The following is an 18,165-nucleotide window of genomic DNA, read 5'->3' as shown; positions in this document are numbered from 1 at the left end:
TTTAAATATTCCAAGCTTGTAGGTGATTTATGGAGCTTTACATAATATAAAGCAACAATTACACAAATATTCCATCAACAAATCTCCATGTCGTAATAGAAACAAGGACCTATAGGATCCCCTATAGATCTACATAATGCTCTACAACCACTCAAAATATATATGAAAAGCTACAATCAACATGCTAAAACAATTTTAGAGATGCAAAATCAAATCCAAATCACACTAAGGTAAAGGTATGTTTCAAATATCTTATTTTGAGTTTATTATACGTATATTATATTCACATGCCATATATCCATCAACACATCAATCTCAGTTCATCCACTAATATATTTTCAATGTGATCAGTAATAATCAAGTTGGGGGGGGTGGAGAGAGCTTCATGTTAGTTATAGAATTTATTGTATATTTATGTAGGATATAGAGCATTATGTAGGTCTATGGAGTAGGGCAAGAAAAATTTAGCACTCGAATTGTTCACATTCTTTCCAAAAATTTTGCAATGATAATGGTCTGATGCTTTGATTGGCACTCATTAGTTATTTTGAAATTTTTTTATTGGAACTCATTAGTTATTTTGAATCATAATTTAAAAGTTTATGGAGTGTAGTGAACATCCTTATCTCTCTTTCATAATAATTTCATGAAATAATATTGAATTTAAGTGACCCAAAAAATTCAGTTACAAACCACTACTAGAGTAGTAAGGGAAACTAAGAAAACTAGATTGTGAATTCTTTAATGAATTCTGTATGAACTCTAATGTCTCCAAATATTCAATGATGTCCAAGGGATAAGATCACTACATGATTCAACATGATTGAGATTATTTTTGAGGAAATTGTTTTGTTACACAAGAGCATGCAAAACTTTCAAATCGGGGATGTTGATGGTCCTCCAAATTATCTATTTTTATGGCCCATTCTACATCTATGTTCAATACATTATTGCCCCTAAGCCATAAGCTTCATGAAAAATTCATCCTTTTGATAACCAATATGACTTATGTTTATCTAATTATATATAGTTAACTTAATTTAAGTTGAAATATGGCATATGGTTGAACTTAGAGTGAATTATGGTTTGTATTACTATTTCATATATTATATATGAATAATAATGAGATCCTTAAATTTTGTGTATGAAATAAAATATGCAAGATAAGGTTGATCTCCCTAATTCATTTCTCTAAAATAAACTTGAAGATTGTTGAAAATTTTAAGGGATTTTATTTAAAGAAATTTTGAGGTCTAAAATGGGCCTCCTAATGAATACTATAAAATAATGGTGGAAGTAATAAAATAAGATTAGATTACCTCATCAAGTTTTGGAAGGGAAAAAAAGTTATTTTTTCAACTCGTATTTTCAACTTATCTCCCTATGATTTTACTCAAATTTTAAGCACGAGCACTCGTTGCATGCAAAATTTAATTTTTCATCCAAGGAGTACACATTTTGCATACTTTCGATGGACCCTACTACACGAAAAATGTGAAATACATGAAAAAACGTGATTGCAATCACATTTTTCCATGTATTTCACATTTTTCATGTAGTAGCCCGTTCATTGAAATTATGCAACATGGGTACTCCTTGGATGCAAAATTAAATTTTGCATCTAATGGGTGCTCCTACTTGAAATTTGAGTAAAATTGTAGGGAGATAAGTTGAAAATTTGAGTTTAAAAAATGGTTTTTTTTTGTCTTTTTACCTTTTTACTCCAAAAATAGTGAATCAACCCCATGGTTGACATCATCATATTGAATCCTAGTGGTTCTTATAAAGTTGATTTTTGTTGTACATTTTTCTTTTGAGTCCCATTTTTTTCCTCAAAATTTCTCTAATGAACGCTCTGCCTTCTCCAGAACACTGTAGTAATCCCACTAAACAAGATGTGTGATTTTAGGATATTTTAGAATAGTATTAATCAATCAATGGATTTCTTAAAAGGCTTAGTTACAATTATTTTTTAAGTATAATATGAATTTTCCTCTGGAGGAGGGTCATTCCTCAATTTGTAAATTCGAATTTGGATGTAAGACATCATTTTGGTTCAAGTTTATTGTTGAAAATAATGACTTTATCTTGAGGATTTACCCCATTGCTTGCTTCAAGGTTTAGGCCTACTTCTCAGTTGTAATGGAGATTAAATACCCTCTACCCATGGATTAGATGGTTGTTGTTTTATTCTCTTCCAAGAGCTATGATTGTATTTCTGCAATTCCTATAATTCCATTTCCATCATTCATTTTCTTTCACATATTTCCTTTACTAATTTTGCTTTATAGTTTTTCATTTCTTGTTATTATTATAGTTTTATTTATGTTTTGTGATTTGATACTACAAAATATACTCATTCATGTACACTTATTTTATGCTAATATCATTTATTTTCATTTACTTTACCTCTCTTCCTTGCTCAATCTCAACTCACTCCATGACTCTACAATGTTCCTATGTTCTAACACATTAGTTCATTGGGTATCCTTATGATTATTGCATCCTTCCTCTCTACTAAATGGAAACAACTATTGAAACCCTTGACTAAGTAGAGAGCCATCATCAGTGGAGAGCTAAGGAAAAGAAGTAAGAAGGTTGGAATTGGGCATCTCTTCTTGTTATTAGAATAGTTTAATTAATTTACATATTTCCTCATAGTAGAATTAGAATTTTCTTTATGTTTATCTCCTTTTTTAGCTCTTCCATTCTTAGAATTAGCATTCTCCATTTTGTGTTAGGTAGTTGTTTCAATGCAATTTGAACATACAATGCAAAATACCTCACAATTTTGTACGAACTTAGGGTTGACATTTAAAGTGAGGAGTTAAACATTCTCGTTGCAATTCTTTGTCCCATCACCTATTTGGTCAACATTGAGTCCCTTGTTTTCTTGTTCCAACTGCTCATGTTGGTTGACCAAGTGTTGAATCAATTTTTTCATGAATATGGTACTATTAGTATCTAATTTCTTAATGTTGATGCTTAGTTGTCTTGAATCGTGGTCTTAAATTCCTACCATATTCATTGTTCCTCATTTTTTATGTCCATTAGGTGATTGTGTACCTTTGAGGGGTGCTTTCTACTACTTAGTTATTTCCTTATTAACTTAATGATATAGTTCTATCACATCATTATTAATAACATTAGTAGGACACGAAATTACTTTAGTGTTGTTGATAGGGTCTCTTTGTTATTGAAACTCCACAAATACCTTTGGTCTCTTTTGTTTCCTATCCCATTGCTTTTTCCTTTTCCTTCCTCTTCTGTAAATGTAATGTAGTTGACATTGTCATTGTTGTGGAAGGAAATTATGTGATGGATTGGTTAGGACGATATGATTCATTTGGTGATCTATCAGTGGGGTGAAGTGTGACTTGTCAGCGAACCTAATATCATGAATTTCATCTTATACTTGTTCATCTCTACTCCATTTCCCAATTTTCTATTGTGTTTGTTGCTCGATTTCTTACTTCAATAACCCTCAACTAGTTGTTTTTATCATTCATCCTACTATTGTTTTTCTAGTTATTTATTCCATTGGGATTATTGAGTTCATATGGTCAACTACACTAGAATATTTTTTTTATTTAGAGTTAGCACTATGGGTGATGACTCTTTGGTTAGCTCAATTTTTAATTGTGGTGGTCAAGGGATTCTGATCTTGATTTTCTCCTTTGATACACAAGAAATAAAATTTCCTTGTTTATATACTTACTACTATATTCTTTGTGTTGGTGTTTTCATTTGTCATTCCATGATGATGTCCTTTGTTTGTTCCATTATTTCATCATATTGGGTTCAGTAATCAACTCTAATACTTGTTTTCATTTATTTTTCTATTTTTTTATTTCCTTTCCATGTCAAATTCTCTCTACTATAAGTACATATTGCATGTTTTGTTGTAGTTTCTTTTTTATTCAAGAGTCCTTGAAATCATTTTTTAAGTACCTAGAATAATTATTTGCATGTCATTTTCCATCAATTAGTTCAATGAATCAACTAGTTCTTATGTCCTTTGAATACATATTTTTACTGGTCAAATTCTTCTTAACATGATTTTAATGTCGGCTTATCATGTACTACAAAGGATATACTATAAGTGCTAGCTTCCTACTCATCATCACTTTCCCCATTTTCAAGGATTTGATGATGTTAGTGATGATAGCTAAAGTAAGAGGTAGAACCAAAGTAAGCGCATTGGATTATCATGAAAATTAATAAAAAAATATCTTCAACTATTGTTTGCATTCTAGTTCCTTTGGTTCTTTGACTACTCCATGCATGTATTGGAATTTTGTGAAGTTAACTCCCAACTATATGTGGAATAGTGAGGGTAGGAACCTTCTAATTTTCTATGCAACCCTCCACCAATGAGAAACATTCTTGAGTGTATTGACTCATTACTAAAACAAATTTCTAGGTGGCAATTACTTAGATGGCCAATTTTAAAATGATGCAAATCATTGAAAGTTGAACATTTTAGGAGTTGTTTTTTTTGTAAAGGGAGAATCACTAACTAGGTAGACTTGGATTATTGCGACCCATATTAACAACGATGGATATGATATGCATTTTCTTAACTCTTGGGATTCTTTGAATTTTTTTTTCAATATGTCAACAATGTTTTATACCTAATTAATAACTTGCCATGTTCATCTACGTAACCAATGGCTTCTAACATATTTAATTTTACAGTTTATTCTCAAGTAGACAATGTCAAAGAATAAGAGACTAAAGTGGGTCCACTTTATAACATGGCTAATCAACTAGCTAATAACTAAACCCTTGGATATTTTCATTGCAATACTAACTCTGAACCTTTGAATCCATTTAGTGGGATCCATGGTTTTTGGAGTTGGGTCCCATTTGCTAGGTAGACTAGTGATTCATAAAATAAAGCCTATTTTAATTGGAACAATTAAGTTGAGACATATATAACCATGAAGGTATCAATTGATAACGGACTTGATGGATTCTTCCTTCTAGCCATGGAACCTTGTGACCTAGGTGCACTCATGTATGATCAAATTTGTGACTTTTGCATCATTAGGGTTTATTCTATCATTTCCCACAAAATAAAGCCCACTTGGTGATGTTTGTTTCAAAATATGTTATGAACTTGACCTATGATATTAATCATTACATCCCATAATACTATTATTGTCTCTTGAGAAATTGGACAATAGAAAATGTATTCCTCAATTAGCTCATCATTTATTCCCCCATTGCTACCCATGTGTACCTAATTACAATGTTGACCTTTGTGCCTAGATCAATGTAGATATCTTGCATCTTGAATCCATTGAGCATAAAATCCATAACTATAAATTTATCATAACCCTAATATTGGACATCACTAAACTCTCATACAACTAATAAAAGTAAGGATTTAAGTCAGGATAGGATTGCATTATTATTCAATGCTTCTCCTAGTGGTTTCTTCCATCCATGCCTATCTAATGTCAAGATTTGATGCACTTTGTTTCTTAATACTTATTTTAGTATAAGGTTTGAACAAATTCTCTTATGTTTGCACTTACCCCTTCAATTTTGCTTCCATTCATCAAGTATTGTTGTTTTGTCACTAGTTTTGACTATGGGAGTGGGTTTGAGGCTCTATGCTATATATTTCAAATGTGTGGCTCTTAGCAAAATTAAGCAAATTCAGTAATTGATTATGAAATGCGGCTTTGTGGGCATTCTTTAACGTGTTTATAGAAAATATGGATCTAGCAATAGGTCAATGATGCATGTAAGTGAGATTTTGGTGGCTTTCTATAGTAATTGAGTGAATTAAGTGCTAGGTGAGAACATTTTTATTACCATTGAATTTTTCATGGTTGGTTCATTATTCTCAATTGATTCTCTCTAGTTTTACCATGTTGTTCTTTTGTTGTATCTTCCTTTCGATTTTTCTTCATATTTTTTTACATTGTTTCCATAATTCATGTGATGCCATCATTTTTTATGGGTTATTTATTAGTTTGGATGCCTTCCATTGTTGAATTGATCTTGTCACATGAGCTTCTATAATTAGTCTTCTTTGTGTTTTTTCATTTTTTTTCTTGTTTTATCTCAATCAACTACCATGATTTGGTGAAAGTACCAAATATTATTGTTTTTGGTCATTTAAGGGTTGTCAAATAACTTTCCACAAAATATGGTCTTTTACTTGATTTATCCCTAATTCATTGTCTTATTGTTCTTTTTGTTCAATAGTTTACCTCCCCCATCCCCCCCTCTCTCTATTAGTACTTCTTGAGCCAAGCCCCATTGACTAATTTGTCTAAAATATTTCATTGAAGAGTCCTTGATTGTAGTACTCTAGTCATTTTGATATCTTCACTTACATGGACCTAACCAAGTAGTTTATAATTTTCTTGGTTTCCCATTAAGTTTGTTGTCATACAAAAGTACCATGTCACCATTTTTTTCCTCAAAATTCTATCATGCCATGCTTTTTTTGTTGCTTTTGCACATCCTAATGATACAATGTAGTCAAATGTTTTTCTTATAGCTTTTTCAATTGATGTAGTCTTTATTCCTTTGCTTTGTTGAGCTCATAGTGTAGAATTGAAGATATCCATTCAACATTCATTTTGAAATGCATAGGTACTACAACCTTGTTATGAATATTACACCTTAAAAATTATAAGAAACTAATAATTATAGTGCTCTTCGTGGGGAAACCTCCTTCTACAATGAATACAACGCATAAGACAATAATTGATGATTCTAAGACTAGATCTCCTATATGTGTGTGTGTGTGTGGGGTGGGGGGGGTGTTTACAATTATAACAAAATGGAACCATGAGAGGTTTTAGCCTACATAACAATATAAAAATGGAAATGTAATCCCTCAATATATAGGGCTTAATAAGGGGCTTTAGGGTTAACACGGGGCTTATATAGGCCTTAACAGGATCCTTCCCTTCAAAGAAGTATTTTCCTCAACATTTGATTATCTGTGGTTGGTTCTACATAAACAAATCATCTTACCATGTTTCTTCTTCCACTGGTATCTTCTTCCATTTGATGACGTACTTAGTAACTGGTCAATTTCTTATATGCTTAGTCCTTGTTTCCAAGATTGTTTATATTTCTATTATATTTTCCCTTCTTCATTAATCTTTGGTACAATAGTTTGAACTAGTACCTTATCACAGATTACCTTCTTTAAGAAAGAAACATGGAAGAATGGATCTACACATGAAGATGGAGGAAACTCCAATATGTAAGCCATACTTCCAATCCTCTACAACACCTTGTAAGGGCCATAATACCTCAATGTTGATTTATTGTCCTTTTTTTGTTACTTGAGGGACATATATTTATGTGGTAGTAGTCTCACAAATATCCAATCCCCCATTTCAAATTCCATTTCACTATGATGATGATATGTTTGTTGTTTCATCCTAGTTTGTGCCCCAACCAATTTGTCCTTCTATAGTTTTCAAAATATCTTGTTGGTGTCATATGTTGTCCTCTACTAATTGATCCTTTATAGTCCCTTTCAAGGGTGATGTAATGGATGGAGGATGATATCCATAAAGTTCCATAAATGGTGAAATTTTTTATGAGGTAGGGAAGGATGTGTTGTATCATTGTTGGGAAATTTAATTATCTATTTAAAAGAATCCATTCACTCAAAACATTAATTTTCAACCAGGGTACATATTTTTATTTCAAGGTTATCGTGTAAAATATATGCAAGAAGTAGTTCTTGACATTGGTTATCTCCTAATATGAAATATCAACAAGAAAACAACCCTTTATAGACAATGAAAGATCATTATTTGTTGCAAACTAAATCTCATTTTGCTAGAATGGAAACACTCATCACACTATTCTAGAATTTAAATCACATTGTTGAAACTACACTTGCATGAAAAACAATACTCTGTGTACCAAACCTTTCTCTTGTATTTATGAAGAAAATCCACTTAGAATTAAAATCACTTAGTCATCACAAACATTATGAAATTCCTCACCAAATCACACTACTGAAATTGTATTAACATATTAAGATGGAAATGACAATTGAAAGCAACAATCTATAACAACAACAACAACAATATAACTAGCAGGAATATGTACTAGTTATGATTGAGTAATAGTCATTCATACTCATATAAAAATACTTACAAATTAGTGTAAGTGGCAGTAACAATAATTCTCTAATGAATGAAACTTACTAATGACAATATTACACTCTGAGTTTAGGCTTCTCTGATGTGAGCAATTTTGATTTAGAACTTATGGATCCATCACATAAATTTTTTTGGAGGATGTTTCAGGCCAACAAGTATGGTTCATCATCAAGACACTGATGGGTGATTTGATCAAGCTTTACTAAATAAATAAGTTAGATATGCTAAGGTGAAACTCAAAAATGAAATAATATAAAATAGAAAAAATCTAATGATCGTTAGGTCAAATAAACATTCAAAAAAGGTAAAAACCAAATATATATATATATATATAGAGAGAGAGAGAGAGAGAGAGAGAGAGAGAGAGAGAGAGAGAGAGAGAGAAATGGGAATAAATTAAAATAAGAAATATAAATACTAATAATATTAATAACAAAGTCCTATATTTAATATGTATCTCTAATTTTTATATGAATTTATTATTAGTATTATTTATACTTATATTTCTTATTTTAACTAATTCCCTTATCTCTAATTAATATATATTTCTTTAGTTTTGACCTTTTCTAAATGTTTGTTTGACCTAACGTTCATTAGATTTTTTCTATTTTATTTTATTTATTTATTTATTTTTGAGTTTACCTCAACATCTCTCACCTATTTATTTATAAAATCTTGATTAGATCACCCATCAGTGTCCTAATTATGAGCCACACTTGTTGGGTTGAAACATTGACCAAAAAACATTATGTTGTGGATCCAAAAGCCCTAAATCAAAACAATCTTATAATAGAATTCTAGAAATGAAAACAATAATCAACAAGCTAAATGAAAGAACTATACCTACTACTATAACTATAGAGAACCCTAGTGAAAATGAGGGCCCTTCTTCCTTAGCAAGGAGCTGGAAAAAGCTCATAGGCCACAACTTAACACAATATTTCATGAATGGAACCGCAAACTTGTTGATTCTTCCATTAAACAATATTTAGGAAAATATAGATGCAACAATTCATCGAAAAGTAAGAGCCAACCCCCTCACTAGAGAAATGGGATCCATTTTTAAACATCCCTTTATATCTAATCTGTTGGCATTATGATTCAAGTGTTGTCCTTGATGGCAACTCACTCAGAGGATGGTACAGGTACTCAGAGGTTGGTACAGGTGATGGCAACTTAATCAGAAGACAAATCTTAGTACAGCATGCCAAGGAAGTTCATATACGCATGTTCGTTAAGCCCAAGTCGCGTGTACACGCTAGTTGGATTCAGAAAAAGCGCGTGTATGTGGAAAAGTATCTTTGGTCCATGGTGGTTAGTCCTTGGAAGTTGTGCCTATGATTTCGGACCATTGTGTCTCGACGGGCGTGTCGATCCCTAGTTTTGAAGTTGATGGTATTATGTTACTATGGTTTTGGCTCTTGGTATTGAGCTAGGCCTAAGACTATATAAGGAGAAGAAGATCATTAGGCAAGATTATCTTTTGACAAGGCTTGAATATCTAAGAGAGAGAGAGATCTGATATGCAAGTTCTGGGTTGCTTGATCTAAGCCAAGGAGAGATCACATCGGTTGATGGAAGACTAGATCTAAGGATAGATCGGGATCTAATGGTTTGAAATGCACTATCATGATATGGTTGATTATGCGTATTTCTAGATCTGCATATTGTCGCAATGCTATGTTCTGGGTCTAACTAATGTCTGGTACAGCTGCAAATTGAGAAAGTTTATTTTTAGATCTGTACGCAGGTTGGCTTCGGTAAAAGCGCGTGTATACGCGGGTTTTGCTCATTGAAGTAGCGTATATCTTTTGAAGCTTGATTTTGGGTTTACAGTGGGGTCTGACTGTTATTGCAGAGTTCTGTAGTCTGCTCTGTGTTCTGGTAACTGGTGATTGACAGGGTTCAGTGGTTCAGTGATTCAGAGTTTGGTTGTTTTATGCTTCAATGATCTATTGTGGAAATTGAATGAATTGTGGTCTTCAGATTGTAATGTTGTGCTTCAGGAATATCCAAGTCTGAAAATGTATGAAAAGTGATACCTGAAAGAAAGAAGATTGTAGGTCAGCACCTACGTACTAGTATCTTGGCTAGTACAAGAGCAAAGGGGGTTGGAGCTCCCTTCCAAGGAAGTTTGGAGAACGAGAGAAGGTTGTAGCCTTCTGCAGGTTGTAGCCTGCGTACTGGTATAAGGCTGCACCAGTACAAAATATTGTAAACTGAAGTTTCATATTAAAGAAAGATAGAGACAACTTGCAGCAGGTGGTTTTCACCCACATTGGGTTTCCACCTTATATCTTGGTGTTCATGTGTGTGGCTTTTGATATGTTCTGTTATACTGCACATGTTTACTGTTAATGTGGTGAATAATGTCCTGATGCACTTAACTGAAGAATAAGCTAACTAAATTGTGAGTTTTCTTCTTATACGCTGTTTTACTTAGTCACAGTAGCGTGTACACGTTGGTTCACTTAACTGAAGTAGCGTATATGTTTCTGAGCATTGAAAAGTTTGATTGATCTGATAATACTGATTCACCCCCCCCTCTCAGTATTATTTCCAACATAATCTTGCTAGCATGAAAATTACAAACAATCTTGAGAATGTTTTGATTCTCAAGTTATTCGTTGAAGTCTTAAACTATATACTTTGACAACTATTCGCAACATAATAGATGTAAATTGTTGAACACAATGTTGGATATTGATGGACACAGTGTTGCCATTAATTGGAACCTAAGATTGGTCTTGCATATTGATGTTGTCCAATAATTGATGTCAAGGAAACATCAAGCTATTTGTTTAGGTCATTGATAAAGAACAATCATAGTAGAAGAATAATTGAAGAATCCTTAAAAACATTATGATTGTAGCTAGTGGATGTATATTTCAATGGCCTATTGATTGAAGGCATTTTGTTTGTATAAGATCAATTTGAATTCCCTTGCAAACTACATGGTTGGATGGTCCTCAAAAATACCTTGCCAATGATATATGATAGTCCTAAGAACTCCTAACAATTGTGGAGCTATGATCAATTGAAGTATGGTACGGTTACATGGGCCTCATGGTTCCACCAATGCCACATCATTGTGCCCCAAAAAGTTGACTGTTGGAGAGTGCGTGGAGGTAACAGTCCCACGGTCCCAAGATTAAAAAAGTTGGTAGATGAGCTTTGTTCCCAGCAGTTGCCATGTAAATTCGTGTCCCACCATGGGACTAGTGGAAGGTGTAATGTTATGCAATGGAATGGGAAACCTAGATGATGTGGTTTACAATGAAACAAGTTCATTGTCTAACAGAGTTAATCATGAAAAATGACATGAGGACAGGTGGAAGTCCGATGGATAAATGAAAAGGAAACATGTGGAAGTCGAGTGATGTATGATGATGTCATCTCACCTGGGAGATCTAAACAAAGGTAATGGTTGATAGGTCCAAGAGACATATGTCATAAGTCGAAGAACTATTCCATCAAAATATGCGAAGATTCATGTCCTGCCCTGGAGCTAATGAAGTCCATGAAGGTTTCAAGAGGAAAGGGCCAAGGCTAACAAATCAAGAGAGGGAATGTTATCATTGACTAATAGATCTGTCAACCAATTCATGCATTGATGTAGGGCACGATAAGCTCATAGTTCTAGCCTCCAACATATGAAGCAGAGAAAAGGGTTAAGGCTACTTGAGGATTTGGCATCAAATATCTTTGCAAGTAAATAAATGGTTGTGTAGCTAGACAATTAAGAAGTGAGAGAACAGAGGATCTGATGTCATAATTAGAAGTGATGGATAATGGCTAGTTGTATGGAAAATTAAATGATCAATATTGAAATGAGATAAATATGAACTCAAAAGAAGAAGGTAGTGCAAGATAAGAGATAGAGGTTGTTATGAATTAAAGAGAAGATTTGATACTCTGTAATGTAGAACATAGCACCAAGATAATAGAACTCAAGTGCACAGGTTGGATGTGAAGAGAAGTATCGTTCCAAGTAGTAGAAAATCAAGAAATGTTTCCTCGATCCCAGAGAAAATTAAATGAAGCTCCAATTCTCGAGCAGTGTGGAATTTGTCCTAGAACAAAAGTTGCAGCGTTGTGGAGAATAGAGGTGAGCCAAAATGCGAATGTGAAAATAGTTATGAGATTAGTGGGAGTAGTAGAGCTCGATAACAAGGAGATTAAAGAAATATAGTGTTGTGGATCGAGGTATTGGGTGCTTATAAAAGATCGAGTAGCCTGTAGAGGCAAAGGAGTTACAAAAGAGAGTTTCCTAAGTGAGAGCATGGAAATCAAAGAAAATTCAAATTAAATAATGTTGTTGGTGATCTGAACTGGATTTAAACAGGAATGCAACAAATTACAGAGATAACCATAAACACAGAGATGTAGCGGAAATAATGCTTCATTTCATTAATGTAAAATACTGAAATGTGCTTACAAACAGAAATGGAAATAAACCAGCTAGGGCGATGGTAATTTATCTTTGAGAAGAGATGTGGTGGCTACATGCCTCTGAACTGCCTTACAATGAGGATCAAGGGCCTTTTTATTATTGAACAATAAGAGCAAACCCTAAACAACCAAAACCCTAACCCAAGGAGATGTAACACCAAGAGTTTATGGGCCCCGTTGGGGTGAGTTGGATAGCCAACTTCCCGGGGTTGCGACTTGGTCATATTATCTCCATTTGACGTGCATGATAGCCCGTTGGAAAGAACTCTCCAAGGACTACGACAAAAAAGATGATTTTAGAAAATTCATAATTGGCGTATATTTCCAAGAAAATGTCGTTTAGGGCCTCAAAACAGCTCTGGAAGTTTAGAACCCGAAAAACTACTCAAAATAGTAAACTATGCTACAATTAAGGAAACTGAAAGAAGCAATGGTGGGGGTCCAAGTGGAATTGGCGGGTGGCCACCAATATCCACCTGGATCATTCCTCCCCCCTTAGGAAGCAATGGTCCCCATTGCATTGAGTTCCTCCATGAGATGAGGAAACTTCTATTGAACTTGGTCCCTCGTGAGCCACTTGCCCTAGTGAAGGAGTTGGCCTGCTTTGACAACTTGATACAGTTGGATATTCTGCTGGCAAGTGTGCTTGATCTGTGTTTCCATGATCCGATCAGTTGCAGCTTGTTCCATGTAATCTGGATTTAACTCTATGGGTGTGAGTTGTTTTGCAATGTCGGATGTGTCTAGTAATGGTGGAAAGTATGGTTGAAGGCGGTCCACATTGAACACTGGGTGCAGGCCAAGGAATGGGGGAATGTTGATCTCAAATGCATTATCTCCCATAGCCTTGGTAATGGTGTAAGGACCATATCGGAGTGGTCTGATTTTTCGATAGGCTCCAGTAAGGCGTTCCTTTTGAAAATGCAACTAGACTTTGTCGCCCACCTGAAACTTGTGTGGCGCCCGATGTTGATCATGTCGCTGCTTGTACTTGGCATTCGATTTCTACAGAATGTCATGGACTTGCTAGTAAATATTTTGGATATGCTCAATTAATTTGTTTGCCTTATCTGTTTCAGACTGGACATGAGCCGAATCTGCGTGAGTAGCTGCAAATGGCATGGCCACATTAATGGGACATAGTGGCTGGAATCCCAATCCCACCTGAAAAGGGCTGATCCATGTGGATATTGGTGGCCACCTGACAAGTCCACTTGTACTGCCACCATTGTTTCCTTCAGCTTTTCAGTTTCCTTAATTGTAGCACAATTTACTATTTTTAGTAGTTTTTTGGGTCTTGAACTTCTGGAGCCGTTTTGAGGCCCTAATTGGGAAAGTTGGGAGCAACATGGGTCCATGGACCGATGTTGCTCTTCCCAAATTTATAGTTCTTATATAGATCTTTCTAACGAGATATTCTATGTGTTAAATGGAGATCGTATGCCATAGTTACGAACTCGGGTAGTTGATGTACCAATTTACCCAAACGGGGCCCACAATTTGGTGTTTCATCTTCTAGGGTTAGGTTTTTGGATGTTTAGGGTTTTCCATTATTTCTCAACAATAAATAAGCCTTTGAGCCTCATTGTAACACAGTTCAGAGGCATGTAGCCACCACATCTCTTCTCAGAGATAAGCTACCATCACCCTAGTTGTTTATTTCCATTTTCTGTTTGTAAGCATATCTCAATATTTTACATTAATGAAATGAAGCATTATTTCCGCTACATCTTTGTGTTTATGGTTATCTTTCTAATTTGTTGCGTTTCGGTTTAAATCTGGATCAGTGGTATCAAAGCGGTCTACTTGTTCTCGGTTTTCTTTGCATGTCACCAACGAGGTCGGGATATAAGGAGTTAGGGCTTGAACTGGCTGAACCTTTGCAAGACCAACCTCGCAAATCCTAATGGCCTCCCATGGCGGATGAAAAGAAAGATGAGGGGGCAAGAGATCCTATCAAAATCTTGCTCGAAGAAGCCCTCAAGCAACAAAGGAACATGATGATGGACAACTTTGCCCAGATCCTTCAGCGGCTACCCAGGGGCGATGCATCGGCTTCCAACAACTACTCTGGAAGTGCCACACCGTTTAAGGTACAAGTTAATTTACAAATCCCCATATTCGAGGGTCAGATAGACGTAGATGTCGTCGATAAATGGTTAAATCTGCTAGAGGATTATTTTTCTGTTTATGATTTTTCCAGTCGGGAAAAGATTATTTTTTCTCTTCTCAAAGCAACCCCTCATGTCAAGGACTAGTGGGAAACCTACTACAAGCAGAAGAATGAAAGTATCGGCTCACTATTTTCAGCCGCACCCACCTGAAATTCATTCCGGGAGGCCATCAAGGAGCAGTACTACCCTGTCGGAAGCTATGAGGATCAATACATAAAGTGGACCACGTTGCGACAGGGAAGGGACCACGACGTGCCGGAGTTTACCAATATTTTCCATACCCTTCGCACAAAGCTAGGTATCAAGGATTCAGAGTATCATTTGATACTCAAATACCGTGGCTTCCTGCACAAGTACATCCAGGAAGAAATAGAATTCCTGAACATCTCCTCGCTCAGCATGGCATACCAATATGTCATCAAGGTTGAACAAAAGTTTAAATAGAAGAAGCAAGACTTTGGATCTGTGAATCTGAAGCAAGGGAAAGGTGCCCCCCAACTGCAGAACAAAGGACAAATCCAAGGCAGGGCAGCCCAAGACAACCTGCCAAAGCTGCAAGAAAATAACAGCGTCGCGAAGCCAAAAAAGGACACGGGAAAATGGTGTGAGTTCCATAAGAGCTCCACTCACAACACAAGTGAGTGTTGGGCCAAGAAGTCATGGTGGTTGAGCTAAAGGTTTCAAAATCAGATGCATGTTCTAACTCTGAGTCAGAACCCGACAAGGGGAATGACAAAGGGAAGTAGATTATCAATGTAGAGCCCAATGTCACCATTGCCATCATGAAGATCTAGAAGAAAGAATCCGAAGATCTGGAGAAGGAGGAGCGTCTCTTCCACTCCCAGATGTGGGTAAAGGGATCCCCGCTACAGTTCATTATCAACAGTGGGAGCCAAAATAACCTCATTTCAGTAGAGGTCGTGAAGCGGCTAGGCTTACCGACCACAGCACATCCACAACCATACACCATCGGGTGGCTTCACCAAGGATGGGATCTTCGCGTGAGCTAGCAATGTCACCTTCCATACAACATCAAGCCCATCACAGATGAGGGATTGTGTGACATTTCTCCCCTTAAAGTTTGTGGTGTTTTATTAGGACAACCATACTTGTGGAAGCGACATGCCGTGTATGAATCAAGGCCCTGTGCTGTTATTATTACTTTGGGAAATAAGTTGTATAGGATACCGGGAAATTTGGTTACTACAAAAAAATGCAGTAAGCTCATTTCCAAAACCGAGAAATGTGTTTTCCTGATGATACACCCTCAAGGAAAGAAGAAGACAGTGGCCACAACCTCCAGACAGGGCCCCTCCGCACTATCAGGTCAAGCACTCCATCGATCTGACCGCAGGTGCACCACTGCCCAATGGACCAATCTATCGGTGCTCCATTCTGGAGAAAGATGAAATCAAGAGGCAGATTCAAGAGCTGTTGCAAAAAGGTCACATCCGTCCGAGTTCATCGCCCAATCATGTTGGTACAAAAGAAGGATGGGACTTGGAGACTTTGTATTGACTATCGAGCGCTAAACAAGATCACTGTCCATAATAGGTACCTGATCCCATGGATTGATGACCTCCTGGACCAATTGAAGGGGGCAAGATATTTCAGTAAGATTGATTTAAAGTCAGGATATCACTAGGTACCAATCAAACCCTCCAATGTGTGGAAAACTACCTTTAAAGCCAAGGAGGGCCTTTTTGAATGGTTGGTTATGCCTTTTAGATTGACGAATGCTCCTACCACCTTCATGAGGCTAATGGATGACATCTTGCAGCCATTCACCAACTCATTTGTAGTGGTATACTTGGATGACATCCTGATCTTCAGCTAGAGTTGGGAAGAGCACCTCCACCACATCCGACAGGTTCTCCAAACACTGCGGAAACACAAGTTATGTGCCAATTTGGAGAAATGCACTTTTGGCATGACCCAGGTTCAGTATCTGGGATACATTATTGATGAACAGGGGGTGCATGTGGATCCAACCAAGATCCAAGTCATTCGGGATTGGCCCTCTCCAACCACTCTAATAGAGCTTCACATCTTTCTAGGTCTTGCCAACTTCTACCACAAGTTCATGTTGGGATTTTCTCATATCACTTGGCCCTTGAGTCAAGTCACCAAGGGAGGAGCAAAAGCAAAATTCTTTTGGTTTGAATCTCAACAGAAGGCATTCACAGAGTTGAAAGATCGTCTCTGCTCGGCACCAGCGCTCGCATTGCCAGACTTGCAACAACCATTTGAGGTCGAGACAAATGCCTCTGACTATGCTATTGGGGCAGTTCGTACTCAACACAGGCATCCAGTGGCATATCACAGTGAGACACTTTCAGACATAGTTCGAAAGTATCCCACTTATGACAAAGAGATGTATTCCATTGTGCATGCCTGCCAACAATGGAAGCATTACATTTTTGGGAAGGAAATGGTCATCCACACAAACCAACGACCCCTGTAGTTCATACAGACCCAAGCGAAATTGCAGAATGATCGCCATCATAAGTGGTCCACATACCTGCAACAGTTCCATTTGAATATCAAGTATAAGAAGGGAAAAACCAATAATGTTGCAGATTGCCTCAATCCACCACCGATCATGTCATTAACCACCGTGCTCAACTCTTATGGGCATGAGACTTCTGATTGGCCACTTCTCTACAAAAGCAACCCAAAATTCGGCCACATACACCAGACACTCTTGGAGGGTTGGCATGTTCCAAATTTTCACCTCCAAGATGCCCTGTTATGCCACCTTGGTCACCTTTGTGTTCCTTCAAGCGAGCGTGCCAAGATGATTTGGTAAGCACACTACAGTCGGGCTGCTGGGCATTTCAGGGTCGAGAAAACTATGGCAGTACTGCAGAAGTATTTCTATTGGCTTAATTTTTGATACGATGTGTCAGGAAGTACAACAGATCATGCACTACCTGTGTCATTTCCAAACCGACCGTCAAGAAACAAGGCCTCTATACCCTGCTGCCTACCCCTAGTCGACCTTGGGAATCCATCTCCATCAATTACATGTCAGGCCTTCCGTCCACTAAGCATGGAAATGACTGTGTTTTCTTGGTCATTGATAGGTTCTCGAAGATGGCCATTATGGCGGCCTGCAAGAAGAATATCACAGTAGAAGCCACTGCTAAACTCTTCTTTGATTGAGTGTGGGTACACTTTGGGATCCCGCAGTCTATCATCTCAAATTGAGACAGCAAGTTCCTTAGTACATTTTGGTCTACTATCTGGTCGATGTTGGACACCAAACTCACTAAGTCCACAGCCTTCCATCCTCAAACTGATGGCCAAACAGAGGTTGTCAATAGGATTATTGTACACATTCTGCGCATGTACAACTCAAAGCATACGCGCACATGGGATGAGAG

This window comes from Pinus tabuliformis, chromosome 8, assembly GCF_031772625.1.
Source record: "Pinus tabuliformis cultivar Carrire ecotype Pingquan chromosome 8, CPIR1, whole genome shotgun sequence".
Lineage (NCBI taxonomy): Eukaryota > Viridiplantae > Streptophyta > Pinopsida > Pinales > Pinaceae > Pinus > Pinus tabuliformis.
The sequence above is the reverse complement of the archived record's forward strand: the minus strand, read 5'-3'. Positions refer to the sequence as shown.